Here is a 19,188-nt window from a genome sequence, read left to right as displayed (position 1 = left end):
GGACCCTGAGATCATGACCTGAGCCTAAGGCAGACATTTAACTGACTGAGCCACCCAGGTGCCCCATGAATTGGTATCTTAGCAAAGATGATCCATGAGTCTGTTTTGCTTTTTGGAATATCATAATAAAATCTTGGCTTTATGAGCTTTCAAAAATGTATTTGTTGTGTTAAACCCTTTAGACTGATCATTTGTTTCCATGTTTGAATATCCTGTGACCTTTGATGTGACCTTGTTAGTCTGGTAACCTTTTTGTTTTTATCCAAGATAAGCTGTACTAGCTTCATCATGTACATTTTCTGACCCAAACCTGGAATTAACTATTTCTTTAAAAAGTTCTGGTTTAATTTTAGGGGTCACACTCCAGGTGCTCGGATGTACATTGTTAGGAGAGTGTCAATGTTTACAGGCCATTTTAGTGAAAAGAACTATGAAATATTTTTCTTTGTTAAAAAAAGAAATATGGGGAATTGTAAAAAGTTGATGGGATTTCCTTGTCCTATACTCGACTTTTTCTATGAATTTGGTATGTTATTAAAATAAAAAGTAACACACACACAAACAAATATATGAATTTATACTGATACTTGCAAATAAAAATAAATACAGCGTTTTTGCTTCTTGGATTATGTTTTTTTAATATTTTTAACTTGTAATGAAATTTTTGGTTCCTAATGACATTAAAATAATTACTTATCTACTATATTCTCTCTAAAAACAAAGTAATTTAATCTTGAGTAATTTTAAACTATTTTGTGTCTCTTTTTGTCCTTTCGATATGTCCCACCAGGGACAAACATGCAAAATACACTATTTAAAATAACTAGAAAGAATGGTTTTTTGGTATTTCATTAACAGGAAATTCAGTTAAGCCCACTTGTTAATTATTATCAATTTCTAAGCTTTGCTTTTTAAAATTGTAAGCATGTTTATTATTTAGATAAAACATTTGCATCTAAAGTCAAACTGTAAGATAATATATATTCAGAAAGAATTTGCTTTCATACACCCCCTGCATACACCCACCTACTTCTTTCCTTCTCCATGTAACTAAACATTTTTATTAATTCTTTTTTTAAAGATTTTATTTATTTATTTGAGAGAGAGAATGAGAGATAGAGAGCATGAGAGGGAAGAGGGTCAGAGGGAGAAGCAGACTCCCCGCTGAGCAGGGAGCCCGATGTGGGACTCGATCCCGGGACTCCAGGATCATGACCTGAGCCAAAGGCAGTCGCTTAACCAACTGAGCCACCCAGGCGCCCCCATTTTTATTAATTCTTATTTTCAAAGTTCAGTTGCTTCCTTTTGGGAAAAAAAAATTGTGTGTGTGTGTGTGTTTACACATATAATCTCTACTCTTTGCAAAAATTGCTACAGTGAACATAATCTTGTACATTTTTTTATTAATATATAATGGAGGTCAATTTGAAGAAGCTTATTAAGATCTCCTTTGTTCAATTACAGTTGCAAAATACATTGTGGGATGTATCATCATGTATTCAGGCAGTGCACTATTTATTGCTGGACATTTGGATTATCTCAGTCTTTGGCAACAATAAATAGCCTTGTCCATATATTCTTTATTGTTTTTTGGCAGTATATATCTAAAATAGTTTTTTAAGGGGACCACAAAGGGAAAATGAATATGTATGTTTGATAGTTATTGCAAAATTCCATTACAGTGGCGTTGATCCATTTTGTATACTCATCTGCCTTGTATGAGAACATGTTTCTTCATAGCCTCGCCAAAAAGAGTGTATTGTCAAACTTCTAAATATTGGCCCATCTGATGGTATCTCAGTGTAATTTTAACGGCACAGAGACCCATTTGGAGCTATCCTGTACACTCTGATTTTTTTATGCACACATAGCTATCAGTAAACCCTTCCTGAGCTAAGCATTTGCTTCCAAGCTGTGTTCAGTTCTGTGTAACACAGAGGGCACACATAAAGGGAGAGCCTGGAGTAAACTCTTCTATAGATGGCTGCAGTGGAATAAAAGCCTTATTTGCATTGTTCTCAAATTCACCACTAGATTGGGGGGAAAAAAAAGGTCTAACTGTGTTGCATTGAGATTTTTATTGATCACTTCCTAGGTGACCACTTAATAATGATCCTCTTTGAAAAGATGTAAGAACCATGACTTAAAATTTTATGTTATTCATTTTTAAGTACAAGAATAGGAGAATACTTGTGACTCTATGTACCTTCATATTTTCTACTCTAAACACTTCATGATTCATGCAACTTCTTTCTTCTTTGAGGATGACATGACTTTTTTTTATCAATCTGATTTTTTATCTAGTTATCAAAACATTTTACAGTTTAGATAACTGTTGCAAAAGAGTTTAAAATTTATAAACAGTGCTGGGAAAATATACAGTAGATGTCTTCAAAAAGTACATTTCTCACTGTTTCTCATTTGTATTCCAAAAATACAATGAAACAAGAACCAGACACCCTTTACATGTTTGTACCTCTGATTAGATTAGACACTTGTGGTAAATCAAAATGTATTTTCTAAGTGAAGGAATAGGAAGCCAAATTGCTATTTGGGCTGGAAAATTTTTAGAGAAAAAAATAAGCACATTGTTTTGATTTGGTCAATGCATCAGTAAGTTTAATTTTCCAATTGACTAGAGAGATGCTGTAATACCTTCTACAAACATGATTTGTAACCTTCTAACCTCTTTTATTCTGAGCACACAGAATTAAACTATTTTTCATCTGTAACAAACTGCAGAAACATAAGTATGGAAAAGTCATTCTTTGCTTCTATGTATACAAGTAATTTAAACAATATAAATAAACAGAATAATGTCTCCAAAAAAAGGCATTCGTAGTTTTCTTATGCAAAAATTAGAGTTACATTCAAAACCATTAAATAGACCCGTTAACTACCCTTTTTTGTTAATATACAAAGTAAATTATCACGATTGCATTTTTCCACCAGAGAAAAACTTTTGCAAGGAAGAAGTTATAGCAGCTTATTTTTTGACTGATAAGAAATCTTAGCTATTGGGGCGCCTGGGTGGCTCAGTCAAGCGTCTGCCTTCGGCTTAGGTCATGATCCCAGGGATTGAGCCCTGCATCGGGCTCCTTGCTCTGCGGGAAGCCTGCTTCTCCCTCTCCCACTGCCCTTGCTTGTGTTCCCTCTCTCACTGTGTCCCTCTCTGTCAAAAAATAAATAAAATCTTAAAAAAAAAAAGAAATCTTAGCTATTTCTTTTTAAAAATGATCTTTTTGGACAGCTTATATTTTTTTCTGTAATAGTAGGTACAATTAACATTTAGATAGCCAAATTGTAGTCTCTATAAGCTTTTGACATAGTATGTTTAATTAGTCTGATCTAATTCACTGAGGGGAATCAAGTAAACTTACCACATAGGTAGGCTAAGTGTGTGTGTCTTGCAGGGAGGGCAGCCTATATAGAATAATTTGAGGAGTCTTCTTACCACCAAATATTTCTCCCACCAAGCCTGATATGGTATCCAGAAAAAAAAATTTGAAACATACTTCTTTTGATTAAGGCATTGGCTTTTAAATATATTTGTCAAAATCTCTTAGTAAAGTTTCTAAAACTCCATTGCTCAAATGCCACCAGCTTACTCTTTAAGAATCTCCTAGAGATGGACTCAAGACCCAGGAATATTTTTTCTTTGCTTTAAGTGTTGATTTGAGGGCACCTGGGTGGCTCAGATGGTTAAGCGTCTGCCTTCGGCTCAGGTCATGATCCCAGGGTCCTGGGATCGAGTCCCACATCAGGCTCTCTGCTCCTTGGGAGCCTGCTTCTCCCTCTGCCTCTCTCTCTCTCTCTCTGTCTCTCTCTGTCTCTCATGAATAAATAAAATCTTTAAAAAATTTAAAAAAAATAAATGTTGATTTGATAGATTTTAAGTTTGGGGAACCTCTGAGTTAAGGAACTATAATCTTCACATTCTTCTGTTAAACTGAAATTGCCCTATGGTTGTAAAGAGAATATATATTGGGATTCACAAGTCAGGTGAGTCACGGTGTTATTATGATTGTGGAAAAGATTTTTTTTTTTTTTTTTGCAGTTCTTCTGGCTTCTCTGTGTTTTTATCAGTATCCTGTCTCTTTATGATTTCTCTCCATTATCAAGACATGGTTTTAAAAAGAATCTAATAATTGTGAGCTTTAGAGTTAATGCAATTCAATGTGTGTATACTCCCACTATTTAGGGGAATGTCAAAAGAATGGATATCTAATGGTTAAATAATGATATATTTTCTGAGGCTTCCCTGTCATGAGATATGATGCCTTATTTACTTGTCAAAAGCAGTTCGGAGATTCTTTACCTCTTGATGCTCTTTGTACCTGCATTTATAGAGTTCTTTACTAGTTAGTTAGTTAGTTATTTTTAGAGTGAGATGGTGGGGATGGACAGAGGGAAAGGAAGAGGGAGAATCTTAAGGAAGCTCCACGCTGGATGGGACTTGATTTCACAACTCTGAGATCATGACCTTGAGATCATATCCTGAGCCAAAATCAAGAGTCAGACACTCAACCAACTGAGCCACCCAGGCACCCAGAGTTCTTTACTATTTAAAATACACTTTTTTTCTTAAAGATTTTATTTATTTACCCGACAGAGAGAGACATAGTGAGAGAGGGAACACAAGCAGAGAGAGTGGGAGAGGGAGAAGCAGGCTTCCCGTGGAGCAGGGAGCCCAATGCAGGGCTCGATATGGGGCTCGATTCCAGGACCCTGGGATCATGACCTGAGCTGAAGACAGATGCTTAACGACTGAACCACCCAGACACCCCACTCAACTATGTTTTTTATTTGATGCTAAAAACAAATCCATGTGAAATAGGATAGTTGTATTGTAGAAACAAAGACTCAAGGAGGTAAAGGGGATTGGAAGACAATGCAAACAGTGGTTACAGTTTAAGGCTTTGGAGTGTGACAGATCGGGTTTCAAATCTTGGCTACATCATACAACCCTGAGCAAGATACTTAATTTTTCTGACTCACCTTTTCTCATCTGTAAAACAGGAATAATAGGGTTGCTGTGAGGAGTAAATATGTTAAAATGATTTTAATGAACAACTTGGTGCTCAATAAACAGGGACTATTTGCCAAGGATGCAGGACTACTAAGGTGAGGGTGGTGGTTCTCTGACATCGAGTTCATTGTTCCTTCCTCTTGGGCACGCCTTAGATGCTTTCCGTCAAATTGATTCCAGATGTTACAGCTAGCAGAGAGCTGAGCAAGAATGGAATATAACAGAGAAGTTTTGAGAGTAGAGAAATAGACTCATGGCTAGGGACATTGTGAGGGACACAACTTAGATACCAATGAAGTTTGGGGTAACTGGGAATGTGATCGTTAATAAAAGTGTGAGTGACTACAAATAATGTGTCTTACTCAAGGGCTGAGGTAACTGAAATGTGTCTTGCTAATTTCATTGAATTAAAAAATATTTAGGGGCACCTGGGTGGCTGAATCGGTTAAGCGTCTGCCTTCGGCTCAGGTCATGATCCCAGGGTCCTGGGATTGAGCCCCACATCGGGCTCCCTGCTCAGTGGGAAGCCTGCTTCTCCCTCTGCTGCTTCTCCCCCTGCTCATGCTCTCTCTCTCTCTCTCTTTCTGTATCTGTGTCTCAAATGAATAAAATCTTTAAAAAAATATTTAACCAGTATTTTATTACACTTATTTTCAATCAACTAGAAAAATGGAAAGAATTGCCCAGTGAACATCCACATAAACATCTGCTTACCATCTAGATCCTACAGTTGACTTTTTGTTATAATTTGATCACATATCTGTCCATTTGTTCATCCTCACAGCAGTTGCATTAGGCAGAATATCAGCATTTTCACTGGTTTCTTAAGCCTCTATTCTTATAAGACAACAGGAAGATTGAGTAAGGTGACATCAGAACTAACAGTGGGTTCCATTACAGGACAGAAACCTTGATCTTAGGACACCCATGTCTTATATAATAGACAGTAAGCATCCCTTTCCTTTGCTATAAACAGAATCTCTATCTGAGACGTGGTAATTTGCCATTTTGTTGACTTTGACTCTCAATATGCCCTACGAGGCTGATGTGCAAAGTCAATCACTTATCCAGTGGTAGAACAGGGGCGATGCTGATCAGGCATATCTCAGTTATGCTTTGTCAAATGCTTTTCTCACTGCCCATGTTATTACCCTCTTGAGATAGCAGTATGATCACATGGGAGCTGAAGTCTTTCCACTCATCTTCAGGATAGGTGTGATGATATTTGCAGTGCGGCTCAGGCTATGCAAGGCAATATCTAATAGTATTCTTCTTTAATGTGTTTTTAGTGTATCGTAGATATTATGGACTGAATGTGGTTGCTTCCCCACCGCCCCCCCCCCAATTCATATGTTGAAACTCTAATCCCTAATGTGATGGTTTTTGGAGGTGGAGCCTTTGAGAGGTAATTAGGTTTATATTAGGTCACGAGGGTAGAAACTTATCATGGGATTAAAGCCTATAAGAAGAAGAGAGAGACCTCCCTCCCTCTCCTTTGTACATGCACCCAGCAAAGACCATGTGAGCATACAGTAAGAAGGCAGCTGTCTACAAGCCAGGAAGAGGGCCTTTACCAATATCTGAATCTGCCAGCACCTTGATAGTGGACTTCCCAGCCTCTAGAACTGTGAGAAATAAATGTCTGTTGTCTAAGATGCCCAGTCTATGGCATTTTCTTACAGCATCCCAAGTGGACTAAGTAGATGTGTTTTAAAAATAAAGGTATTATTTGGGGCGCCTGGGTGGCTCAGTCGTTAAGTGTCTGCCTTTGGCTCAGGTCATGATCCCAGGGTCCTGGGACTGAGCCCCACATCAGGCTCCCTGCTCAGTGGGAAGCCTGCTTCTCCCTCTCCCACTCCCCCTGCTTGTGTTCCCTCTCTTGCTGTGTCTCTCTCTGTCAAATAAATAAATAAAATATTTTTAAAATAATAAGAAAAAAATAAAAATAGAGGTATTAGGAAGCTATGAGCTATAGGAATTTAAAATCAAAACTACTTTTCCCCCTTAGATACTGTGTGAGGCCTATAAAATCCCCCCTTCCATTGTAAAGAGAAATGCTGTAAGATCGTGTTTGGTAAGACAACTTGGGTGTCAAGTAATTCTAAGCAAACAATATTTTGATGACATAAGGCTAAAGGAATCAGAAACATATGGGCCACATTATTTCTAAAATACTTTAGAGCATAAACATGAAGGAGAAAGGGTAGTACTTGGAAGGATGCCAAATCCTATTGGTACTGCCAAACCTAAGTTAGTGTGAGAAGAAGAGGGGCATTTTACAACTCCAAGGGGGCAACCAGAGCCTTCTGAGCCTCGAATTTAAGGTGATAGAATCTTAAAAATCTAAAGCACAGGGCAGAATGCTGTGAGGCAAGTGTATACTGGCAGAGGCATCAATGGTGGGAGATTTTACTTTTGCTTCTGAGAGTTGTATTTGCAAAGTATTTTGTTCTGTTTTGTTTTGGTTTTTGTTGTTGTTGTTGTTTTTACCCTAAAGCAATGAAAATGAAAAAGTCATACTTTAGGCCATACTGGCCTGGTAAAATTTCTAAGGTTCTAGGGTCATCAAATTCAAGACATCAATTAGAAGGTATTTATAATTAGTGACAGCTGCCTGTCCATCCACCTTGTGAATATTGGTTAGTAGACTTGCAAGAATGACTGTTATCAGTATGACAGTTTCTTCAAGACACTGTGTTTGGTCTGGTAAGTTGTGGCTGTAATTCTGTGTCCCTATAAAATGGAGCTCTTGAATTAAGGTCTTTCCCATAATACTTAAAGGATATTCATGCATTAGGCATTTTTTATAAACTGGCTGCTTATCATAATTATCAAGACTAATGATGAAAAAGGCAACCTTTTCTCTGCTCAGACCCTCAAGTGCAGTGAGTCCACATGGCACTTGGGCCAGGAGCTCCTTTGCTAGATGGGCTGTGAACAGCTTTACTGGGCACTTGTGTAAACGTTCACCACAGCTGTTTCAGCAGACACAAGATAATTGGTATAAACACTCTACAACATCATTTCATGTATTTATACTATAATTGCACATTTTCATTTCAGTCATTAAACATATTTAGAGTGCATTAATTTTAAAATGAAGTAATTAGTTTAATTGTGCAGCATGAATATAATCAACCATAATGCACTAGATCTAGTACTAAATTCAGTTTTAGTATATGCTTCAGTCTATGAATAGCTGTGTTCAAATATCCTGACCTTATGTTTTAATTTTGATAAGCCTCTATTTTCAAATCAAAACTTAGTTGAGGAGCGCCTCCTAAAAATCCTGTCCTCGTCTTAAGTTATCAGGAAATATTTACTTAGTCTCCATTATGTGTAATATTCTGAGCCAGATTCTGAATATATAAGGTGCTGTGGGACTTAATCATTGAACTTAAGAGCCTTTATTTAGTGTTGAAGAGGAAATAAGAAATATACATTACAAATAAATATCTGAAAAACCATGCCCTGATCTTGATCATTGTACTGGGATTATGTAAGTAAATATCCTGGTCCTTAGGAAATACACAGGAAAGGATTTTAGGAGTAAAGGAACCTGAGGCCTCCAAGTTACTAACAAATAATCAAAAAATATTCCTTAATATGTGTGTATGTGCATGTGAGCATGTGTGTCTAGAAGAGAGGGAATAATAAAACAAATGGGGCAAAATGCACAAAAAAAATGGTGAATTTGGGTTAACAATTATATGGGAGTTCCCTGTACCTTGTCTGCAACTTTTAAGTAAGCTTGAAGTTATATAAAAACAGAAGTAAATAAAGTAAATACAGATATAAGCCTGTATTAGAACAATTTGGCAATATCTTAATCTAGAGCCTTCAGATGTTTATACATGAAATTTCAAGCAAAAATTTCACTCTTAAGAATCTGTCTTAGAGAAATAATTGGAAAATTATTTATTACAGCATTGGCTATCATAGCAAACAATTCTAAAACACCTAAATATCTCAAAGTAAGAGAAGGAAGTGATGAGGTCAGAAATGGCAAACTTAATTTAAGATGTAGAAGGCAAAGTTGCTGGCAAAACAAAACAAACAAACAAACAAAAAACAAAAACAAAAGCAGGAGCAGAAGGAAAAGTTATAAAAGGACCAGGATAAAGACAGAGTTGTAGAAATAATCTCTGTACCTCCCTCCCTCCCTCCTTCCTTCCTTCCTTCCTTCCTTCTATCCTTCCTTCCCTCCTTCCTTTCTTCCTTCCTTCCTTCCTTCCTTCCTTGCTTCTTTCCTTCCCTCCTTCCATCCTCCTTCATCTATGAATTCATGTGTTTATTGCATACCTAAGTCCAACACTTTGTAGGTATTTGGGAAATATTGATGAGCTAGGTAAAGAAGGTCCTTGTCTTTACTGAGCTTATGGTCTAGTAAAATAATGACAACAGTAACAACAAAAGGAGGAGGTGATAAAGAGTGCTTAATTATATAAAAACTTTGAATGTGAAAGAACATAAAGAAGATCAGAAGTATTTGTGTTCAAACCCATTCAGGGGGCATTCAGGATTAAAAAGGAAGGAGTAGTCACTGCAAGTGCATTTGAATTGAAGTTTTACATGTAAACATACTCTATTTTTGTTAAAAGAAAAAGATAATCTAGTTTTTCACAAGCCCAACATCTAGTACTTTATGAAAGAATAGAAAATAATGGTAATAAAAGCAGGATCTCTTCTGTTCTTCATTTTGCAAAGGTATCCTCTTTATGGAACCTGAAGAAGCCATTTACTGAGACATTTAGATAATTTATTCTAAAATAGAAATTCCAAACTTTCTTGGTTTATGATGCTCTTAGTATCTCAGTACTTTTTCATAGCATCCTAGGCCAGGAGAAATATCCATCAGTTCTGTGTATTAGACAGTTAGGTCAAGTCAACTTAAAACTATTTATGTCCTAACAACTTAGTAGCTGTTTGAAAAAAATAAGACATATAAATTGAAAACATTTATTTCATTCTTCAACAACCACAATTACTTCCTAATGGGATATTGTGTCTTTTGGGCACTGCACAGTTACTCAAATCTGGAAATCAGATTGTACACCAATGTTCTCATTTCCTCTCCTGCATTGCATTAACCATGGTGTTTTATGAAACCCCCACTTCATGAAGACAGGATGTCATAGAAATAAATGTAGTGCTTTGTAATTTGGACTTGTGAACACTTTGAGCTAGTAATTTGTGTAGTTTTAGATAGACATCAAGCATAGCTGTGAAGGGCACCAGGGTACCTAAGGACACAATTTGGGAACTACAGTTCTAGAAGATTTCGTTTCTGGCTTCCACAGAACTTGTATAGCCCTGTGGAAAATCAGGTCATTTCCACCTCTAGTGAGTGAATTTAGTAATAGTAGTAGTGGTAATACTACTACTGTAGTGGTAGTATGGGGCCTCAAAAGGACCTGCTAAGTGGCTTGCAGTAAGTTGCATTTATCTGCTTTAGTAGCCCAGCAGAAGGACCTGGCATGGAGTAGAGTGTAAAAAAGGACGAGACTTCTATGACAGTTGGATTCTAGCTGTATATTAAGCAAGTCATTTCAGTTCACAGAATTTCAGTTTCCTCAAAATTTAAAAAAATAAACTAAAATTAAAATTTAGGATTCAGAAATGGCTAGTCAGTTCTATTCTAAGATCTATATAGTATCTATTTACTACAAATATATAAAAAATAATTGTCCTGAGAAGAGTCTTTTGTCTCCATCTTGTAGGTTTCCTTTGGTATGCTCTGTGATCCTCACAAATACAGAAGTGTGAATTTTCTAGGAACTGATTAATGTCATGTCTTTAAAACGTGCTCTATGATAATCTGTTTTGTCTTTGGGATTTCATCCTTGGCTGTGCTGGAGCCTCAGGACATGGTACTTTATTTTTTGTTACTAGTACGATGAAGTGATTTGAAAGAGTTAATATTGTTAAATTTTGGGGGGAATTTTATATAGTGCTTACTTTGTGGTATGGCACATAGTAAGTACTATATTTAAGTGTTTAATGGTAAAAATATGAGTGAATTTACTTATTTTCAGTCTTGGAGCAAATGGAGAGCAAATCGAATAAATACTAGTATGAGATTAATTCAACAAGTCACGTTAAGATCATTGTGAGGCCAATACTGTTCCTCGGCAATGCTTCTCTCTTACCTCCCAGTAGAGTTTCTGTTTTGTTTTGTTCTGTTTTTATATTTGCACACATGACATTGAATAATTATTGCTTCCTCACATGTTTGTTCCCCAACTAGACCACAACATGCTGGTTGGTAGGGACTTTTTCTCCACCATCTCTGTATCTTCCAGGGGCTGGACGTACAATAGCTGTTTGATACATCTTTGTTGATTAATGGACTGAGAAACTAATAAAACATGTAAATACCTGTAATACAACCTAGTTATAAGATTGAACAGATTAGAATCCTCAGACTTCCAGATGCTAAACCGTCAGGACTCTCTTCTGTGCTTCCACCTAACATAAATCCTAATGGTAGGTGACATTCTTATCAAAATATTGATTCTTGAGCTGATGACTAGTAAGCTATATTGATGACTAGTTTCACCAATATAGCTGATTACTTAATGCCCTCAAGCATTTTGTAATATTCAATATTGAATATTGTAATATTCAATGTTTTATAATATTCAATATTTAAACCTATGTTTAAAAACATAGATTTCTGATGAGCTCAAAGTTTATGGCAGACAATAGATATTCTCTATCCCCCCAACTTCTTTTGTATATGAAATAGTGAGGTTTTTTTTATTTTCTTGTATTGATTTCTCTCTTCCCTTGATTTAAATTCCTTATGGTCTCTGCATTTAGAATTGTCTATTACTAAAATGTTCCTTGCAGATTGTTCAGTTTATGGTGCACAATATTACTTTTTCACTGGTAATTGCACTGCAGATTATTATATGAAAAAAGCTCTATTCTTTTCTTGAGGCATAAAACCAAGTTCCTGTCTGTATTGCGGATGTTAAAAATCCCAAGACACCTAAGGAAGAAGAGTGGGAGTATTAACTCTAGAAAAAGAATCTTTGGCCAAATACCCATGAAAAGACTCTCTCATCACAGCACAGGGGACTAAGATTGTTAAGAATGATCTTTCTGAGGAAACTACTTTATGCAATTACAATAAAATATTGAGCATTTCTTTGGATTTTATGCACATTCCTTTTCAAGAGGAAATCCCAAAACATTTTGTAAAATCTTACAAATTTATACTACCAGAAAATAAAATGAATGATTTAAATAAATTATCAACATTTCAGGCACAATAGTTTAGTTCATTCATGAAGTATCCTAAATGCCAAATTGGTAAAAGTAGAGTGAGTTTTTCCCATGAAAAATTATGTAATGTTTACAACTTAGAAGTCTATTTTTATATAAATCTAATATTTTTAAATAGCTTAGGGAAGACTCCTAAAAGCCAAACAAGTATTACATTTTAATAACTTATTGATAAGTATTCTCAAATTAGACCTCTTTCAATTCAGAGTTTTGTAGTGTTTTAATTTGTCTCTATTGTGCTGTGGGGTCATTTCCTTATGATTCTGTTGAAATATGTTTTTTTGTTGCAAATTGTTCTTAAAACTCACCATCTTAATCTCGAAATGCAAACCCTACCAACCTTTTGAAGTGAACAATGTGACCAATTCGTTACCTTAGATGACATCAGGTTGAAAGACCACAGGAGTCTGGGCTACCGTGCCCAGTAGAATTGATGACGGTGCTCCTTGCAACTGGGGGCTTTGAATGTGCACTGGTTGTTAAGATAAACACAAAATGTTAGTGCCAAGAGACTTGGCCCAACAGAGCTATAGATGGATGTTATTATTTTTATGAAGAAGGCCTCTGGTGATAAAACAGGGTTGACCCTGTTAGTAGGAGCTCCATAAATCTTTCCTGGCTGAAGGTTCCTGGCCGTGCAGGTTGGAGGGTGGACAAAAGAATCAAAAGATCCAGGATGTACTGTACATGTGAGGATTGCCTATGGGACTTTGCAATAATACAACAATAGCCAAGACTGCAATGCACAGCTTCAGTTCCTGCCAGCTTTCAACTGCTCCTAATAACAGTTTTAATTTTAGAGTCTTCTTTTTCTACAGCATTAAAGAAAATTCTTTGTAAAGTTATAACAACTTTTATCATTGTTTAGGGTTTTCTTCCACCAGTAAAATGTTCCCCATGATTTTTACAAGTCTTATAACAGATTATTAGTTATTTTATTGTTATGGTCATTATGAAAGTAATATTTTTCAGTTATTTATATTGAACATATTCAAGAGCCTTTCCTAAATTTAAAAACAATCATTAAAAACTATAGACTTCCCTTTTTTTTTAGAGCAGTGGTCATAGTTTGATTACAGAGTATGTAATTTTTTGGAATCTTTATATTTTATTAGTTATTACAAATCAAAGTAAGGATAAATTATGTTACATTGTAACATTTCCCAAACTATTCTATTTGAATAGAAATCTTTATCTTCAATAAAACAACTCAACACATAATCAGTTTATCAAATATTGTCATTTTTTCTATTGTTTTTTAAATAACAAGTTATTAGTGCAAATCATATTTCTTTTATTGTTTACATATAGTATAAGGGTCACAATAGAATGTGTTTCTGTGTACCTATTGTTGGACATGAAGAGGTCAAAGATACAGTCTTCTTGCTGGTGGTTCTAAACTGTCCTGGGAATAGTTTGTGAGAATCAAAGTTCAATGATCTTTAAATATTTACTAAGTACCTACCAACTGTTTAACACTATTAGGTGTTTTGTGATTTAAATGAAATGTGTTCCATGATAATAAAAAAATAATAATAAAAATAAAATAAAATTAGGTAAAAAAAAATAAGTAAAATAAATATTTTTTAAAAAATAAATGAAGGGCACCTGGGTGGCTCAGTTGTTTAAGTGACTGCCTTCGGCTCAGGTCATGATCCCAGGGTCCTGGGATCAAGTCCCACATCAGGCTCTCCCTGCTCTGCGGGGAGCCTGCTTCTCCCTCTGCCTCTGTCTGCCACTCCCCCCGCTTGTGCTCTCTCTCTCTCTCTCTGTCAAATAAATAAATAAAACCTTTAAAACAATAAATGAAATATGTGATGTGAACCTTAATGATTTTCTAGGGTTAGATCAAAGCCCAATATTTTCCCATGCTTTGCCAAATAGGTGATAAAATAAGGTCTATGTTATATGATCCGTGATAATGTTAAGAATGGGCTTCTTTAAATTTTATTGAGTCTGATTGCTTAAAGTCATTTTCAAATATTACCATGAAGGTAGAGAGTATGACACAGGTCAACTGTCCCTTAGCATGTTTCCCTGGAAAAGCAAAACAAAACAAAGCAAAATTCTTCTTTTGCAATACGGTGTCTGGCTCTCAGTACACATTGTAATGATCAAAGAGTCAAAACTATTTTTTTTTAGTAATTTCCCTGGGAAACTACACTTCCAAAGAACATCTTTAATAACGAAGGCTAACCAGATTCACTAGGAGTATGATATTAAAAAACTGCCTTCTATTAAGCTGAAGCTCAGGTTGAATAGCTTTTGAAAAGTTTGGGGAAAATAGGTTCCACATTTCAATAAACTTAGTGGCTTTATACCTTGCTCCCTTTGCTTATGGGTCAGCAGTAAAATGTGCCATTTCCTTTCCTTTTAAGAAACAGAGCTTCATTCTAAATAGATCTAGGGAAAAATTATACGTATATCATTAAAGAAAGAAACCACTGAAGACTCAATTCTGAATTCTTATTTTTTTTAAGATTTTTAATTTGCTAAGTCGTCCTCAGAAGCTGAAGTGTGTCTGTTCTAATTACATTGTAGGGGAAAATATATTTTTGTTGTCACTGACATTCCAAGAATTTCTAAATGTTCTCAAGTATTTTTAAGGGCTCTGAATATTACTTTGGAAAACCATGCCCATTTTATGTACTTTTTTCCTCAAAATGTCTGACATCATTTGGCAAAATAGTATGAAAGTAAAATAAAGATGTGATTATGAAATATGTTGAAATAAAATGCTAAAGTTTCTAGTCAGTTTTCATAGTGTTCAGGGAAAGAATGAACTCGTGCATGGTTAGGAAGCTAGCAATATTTAAATATATTTTTTAAAATAGTCATATATCTAAGTAAATTGAGAACATGCTGTATAAACAGAATCACTGTCCACCATCTCACAAACTATTCCCAGGACAGTTTAGAACCACCAGCAAGAAGACTGTATCTTTGACCTCTTTTGTCCATCAAATTTGATATTTGATCAGATATCAAAATTATTATGAAAGTAAAATTATAATCTTCATCTTTATCAATTTAAGTATATTATTTAATTTTATCTAGTATATTCACTTATCCCCGAAATTAAATTTGCTAGCACAAGAGGTTATAAGATGCTACAGTCACAAAGCTATAACTATATATGGCTTTTGACATGTTCATCTGTGTATCCACTCCATGGCTTCTAACTCCTATTATAATTTACGTATTCAGTCATTTTGTTTTGTTTCACACTTATATTTTTTCATTTTAATTATTTCTTACAATTTATTTTGGACCTTTTCTTTTTTACCAAATTGGAGAATAAAATAGAATTTTATATTTAAAATCTTTGTAAAAAAACTTTAATCCACTATTATTTTATTATTTTATTTTTTCCCCACTATTATTTTAAATGTAATAGATTAGAGTCAATTTTGGAAAAAATAATTCCCTGTTTTTTTCATTAAGTCTTTACTTTTCTTCATTTATTCAGGTTGACTGGGGTTTGACAGATCTTCTGTAGAGGATGGGAGGGATGGGGGAGGTGCCTGGCGGTCATCAAGAAAACAGGGCAGCAAAGAAACTGTTGCTAGTGGTTCTTGGTTTTTGTCTCATTTGCATATTTTTTGTGAGGCATTAGGTAGAGAAAATAAGTTACTTATAACAAAATAATTCTGCCCATTTTTCCCCAGTGAGTAAGAAGTTTTCTCCATTAAGAACATATTTTAGTCAAAATACCTATAAGTTTTAAAAAAAAATAAAATGTAAAGAAGTTTTATCATATTTTTTCAAAAATCCTAACTGAACACTAAATTTTATTTGCCATGACAATAAAATCACTATTAAATTCAGGGTGTATTGTGCCTGGGTTCTTATACTTTAGCTTAAGTTTCCTTAAATTAATTGCAGCACTATTTCTTTTAAACTACCACATTTTGTCAGTCTGTCTATATTTAGCTTTTCCTTTTTACAAAACTTGTCTTTTTCTCCTTATATATTTATTTAGGATGGTTTATAAAAAAATCAGGAATCATTTGAATATTTTGTTCTGTCAAACAAAATCTCCATTTGTTCATGTTTACTAGGTGTTGTCAGCTTCTCAAGCTTGTTTATTTCAATTCATGAGAAAGTATTTTTCATAAGCCCAGGGTGATAGGTTTGAACTTGACAGAGACCACATCACTTCCTAGAAATAATATTCTGTCTCCTAAATTCCAAATTATACCCCTGGCTTTCTAGAGATTCCGTGTTGCTGTAGTCCTAGAGACCCCTAAGCTTGGGTGATATAGTCTAGATACTGAACAGTACTCTTGGACCCCATATCTGCTTGAAAATATTTAATAGCAACACCTGTGTACACATGAAGGGTTGTTTGTGTTGTCTACAGAATACATAGCAAAAATCCAATGCGTGGGTTGCTAGTACAGTAGAAAAAGCAGTCGATTGCAATCATCTCTTCTGAATGTGAAATCCAGAACTACTGCTGACAAGCATTTCTTAACCCCCAAAACACAGAAATGGTACAAAGGCAGTGAAGTAGAATAGAGCTTCATTTAATAACACTACCAAAAAATGAATCTGTAACTATACCAGTAGTCTTAGAATATTTCAGATCTGGGAGCCCCAGATAAGGCCCATGTATAAAAGAGAAACTGATAGAGAGGAATAAAGCGTGTTTCCCTGAAAAGGTAGCCTTGTTTGTAAACAAAGAGTTACTCCTCCTTGATTACAAAAATAGAAGGAGTAACACAATCCTGGTAATGATCACGAGGCCATCATGTGAAGAAAGTGAAGCCTGTAATCCGTCATCTACCTTTTCTTCCAAGGCTGCCATCAATCTCCATCAGGCCCCAACTTCTTGCTTACCCCCCACCAAATTGGGAAAAATGTCTCTGTTATGCTTTAAGAAATGAGTTACAATGTGCATTTGTTAACACTGAGCAGAGTTCCCTGACCGCCAAGGTATAAGCCACCCCAGAGACCTCAACCGAACATGAGAAAATTGATGAAGCCTGCTCGTGTGCTCATGACCACAGACACAAGTAATTTGGGTTTCTTGGTTCTGTTTCTATCTTCCGAGACAACATTTTTCCTATCACTTTGTATCTCTCTCTTTTTAAAAACTTTTCTCTCATTTTCCCATACTTAAAGACAAAACAGCTTTTTTAATTACTTTTTTTTTACTTCTCTGTGCTTATCACTATCTTATATCCACATCTCACTTACTTCTTTTGACCTGCCAGTCTTTAAAATTTCTTATTCACCTGCATATTTCATTCATGTATAAATCTAACTGAACAGTAAGCATAAGACCTTTTAAAAATGTTGGTTCTCTGTAACAGTTTTAAGTAGGTGATGATTTCTTTTCTCCAGCTCTGAGACATCTCATATTTTCAGGACAGATACTGCCCTATCATTTTCCTTGTTTATAATTTCATTTTCAGAGTTTGGTATTACAGAGATGCTAGCCACAAAATAGAGAGGTCTTGTTTTTTCTAGTATATGAAAGTGTTTAAATTTGGCATTATTTCTTCCTTTCTGGTTGGAAGAATTCATCCATGAAAACATCTGGGTCTACACATTTAGTTTAGGACAGTTTCTAGTTTAATTTATTTAGGAAATATACCACTATACAGATCTTCTAATTATTGTTTCCTTTTTTATAAGTTTTTGCTTGTAGGTACTTGTCCAACTTACCTAATTTTCAAATGTTTGGCATGAAATTATTTATAATATCATTCTATAAACTTTTTCTAGGCCTGTAGGATTTATAATTATATCTATATTTTATTTCTTATAGAGGTAATGCATGCCTTCCTTATATTTTTTTTGATCAGTCTTATAAGTGGTACATCAATTTTTTCAGTTCTTTCAAAGAACCATCTTTGGTTGAGTCTGTGGTACATTTGTTTCCTGTTTCTTTTGTTTTTGCTCTTTCATTATTTCCTTCCTTCCCCTCTCTTTAGATTTAATTTTATTTTTTAAACTTTTTAATATTCACATTTATATCATTGATTTTTCAAACTTCTTTTTAAATATGTGTGCTACGGTTATAAAGTACCCTCAAAGCACAGCTTTGTATGCATCCCGCAATTTGTCATGTTTTCATTATCATTTAATTTGTTGTGACTTCTTCTTGGACCACTGTGTTATTTACAGGTGTATCACTTCATTTCCAAACATTTAGGTGTTTTTTAGTTAGATTTTTCCTATTGGTTGCTATCTTAAGTCCACTATATTTAGAGAACATAGTCTGAAGTATTTCAGTCTTTTGAAATTTATTAAACTTGATAATAGTCCAGCACTTAGCTCAAAAATTGTGATAGGAATACTTGAAAAAAATTGAATTCTGTAAATCACACAATTAACAAACTTAACCTAATTTCTATATCCTCACTAGCTTTTTTTTGGTCTTCTTGTCTTACCAGTTATTGAGAGATATGTTATTTCCTTGGAATGTGGATTTATCAATTTATCCTTTAGTTCTGTCATAATTTTTGCTTCAAATTTTTGAAGCTATGATATTAGGTATATATAATTAAGAGAGTTATAGTTTTGTCACAGATTGATCTTTTTTATCATTAAGAAATATTCCTCTTCATTGTTAGAGATGCGTTGTGCCTTTCCAGAATCAAAGAAACTGTCCAGCTCTTCTTCCTGTTAAGCTGTGGTGTCTTTGGCAGAGATTCAAGGACTGGATGGTAGTAACTCCCAACGCTTACGTCATTCTCAAAGTGTTCCCAAAGTCCTTTTCTACTGACAAAGATTCCACTGCACTTTTCTAGACCCCATTATTAGGAACTGTGGATAGGATTTCCCCAATAAAATATTTTGTATTAAGTATTATCATCTCTTATTTTCTTTTCCTTTTTTATGCCACTATTTCTCTTTAA

The 19,188-nt window shown here is 34.8% G+C and overlaps 1 protein-coding gene across 3 annotated transcripts in view; it reads left to right on the top strand.

Moving 5' to 3' along the window:
* AGMO (alkylglycerol monooxygenase) overlaps positions 1–19,188 on the top strand; it is a 393,108-nt gene that overhangs the window by 114,746 nt on the left and 259,174 nt on the right. The gene's annotated exons all lie outside the window — the stretch shown is intronic.

This window comes from Callorhinus ursinus, unplaced genomic scaffold (assembly GCF_003265705.2).
Source record: "Callorhinus ursinus isolate GAN/ISIS: 27379988/994484 unplaced genomic scaffold, GSC_fseal_2.0 scaffold12, whole genome shotgun sequence".
Classification (NCBI taxonomy): domain Eukaryota; kingdom Metazoa; phylum Chordata; class Mammalia; order Carnivora; family Otariidae; genus Callorhinus; species Callorhinus ursinus.
This window is presented reverse-complemented; position numbering and strand designations above follow the sequence as displayed.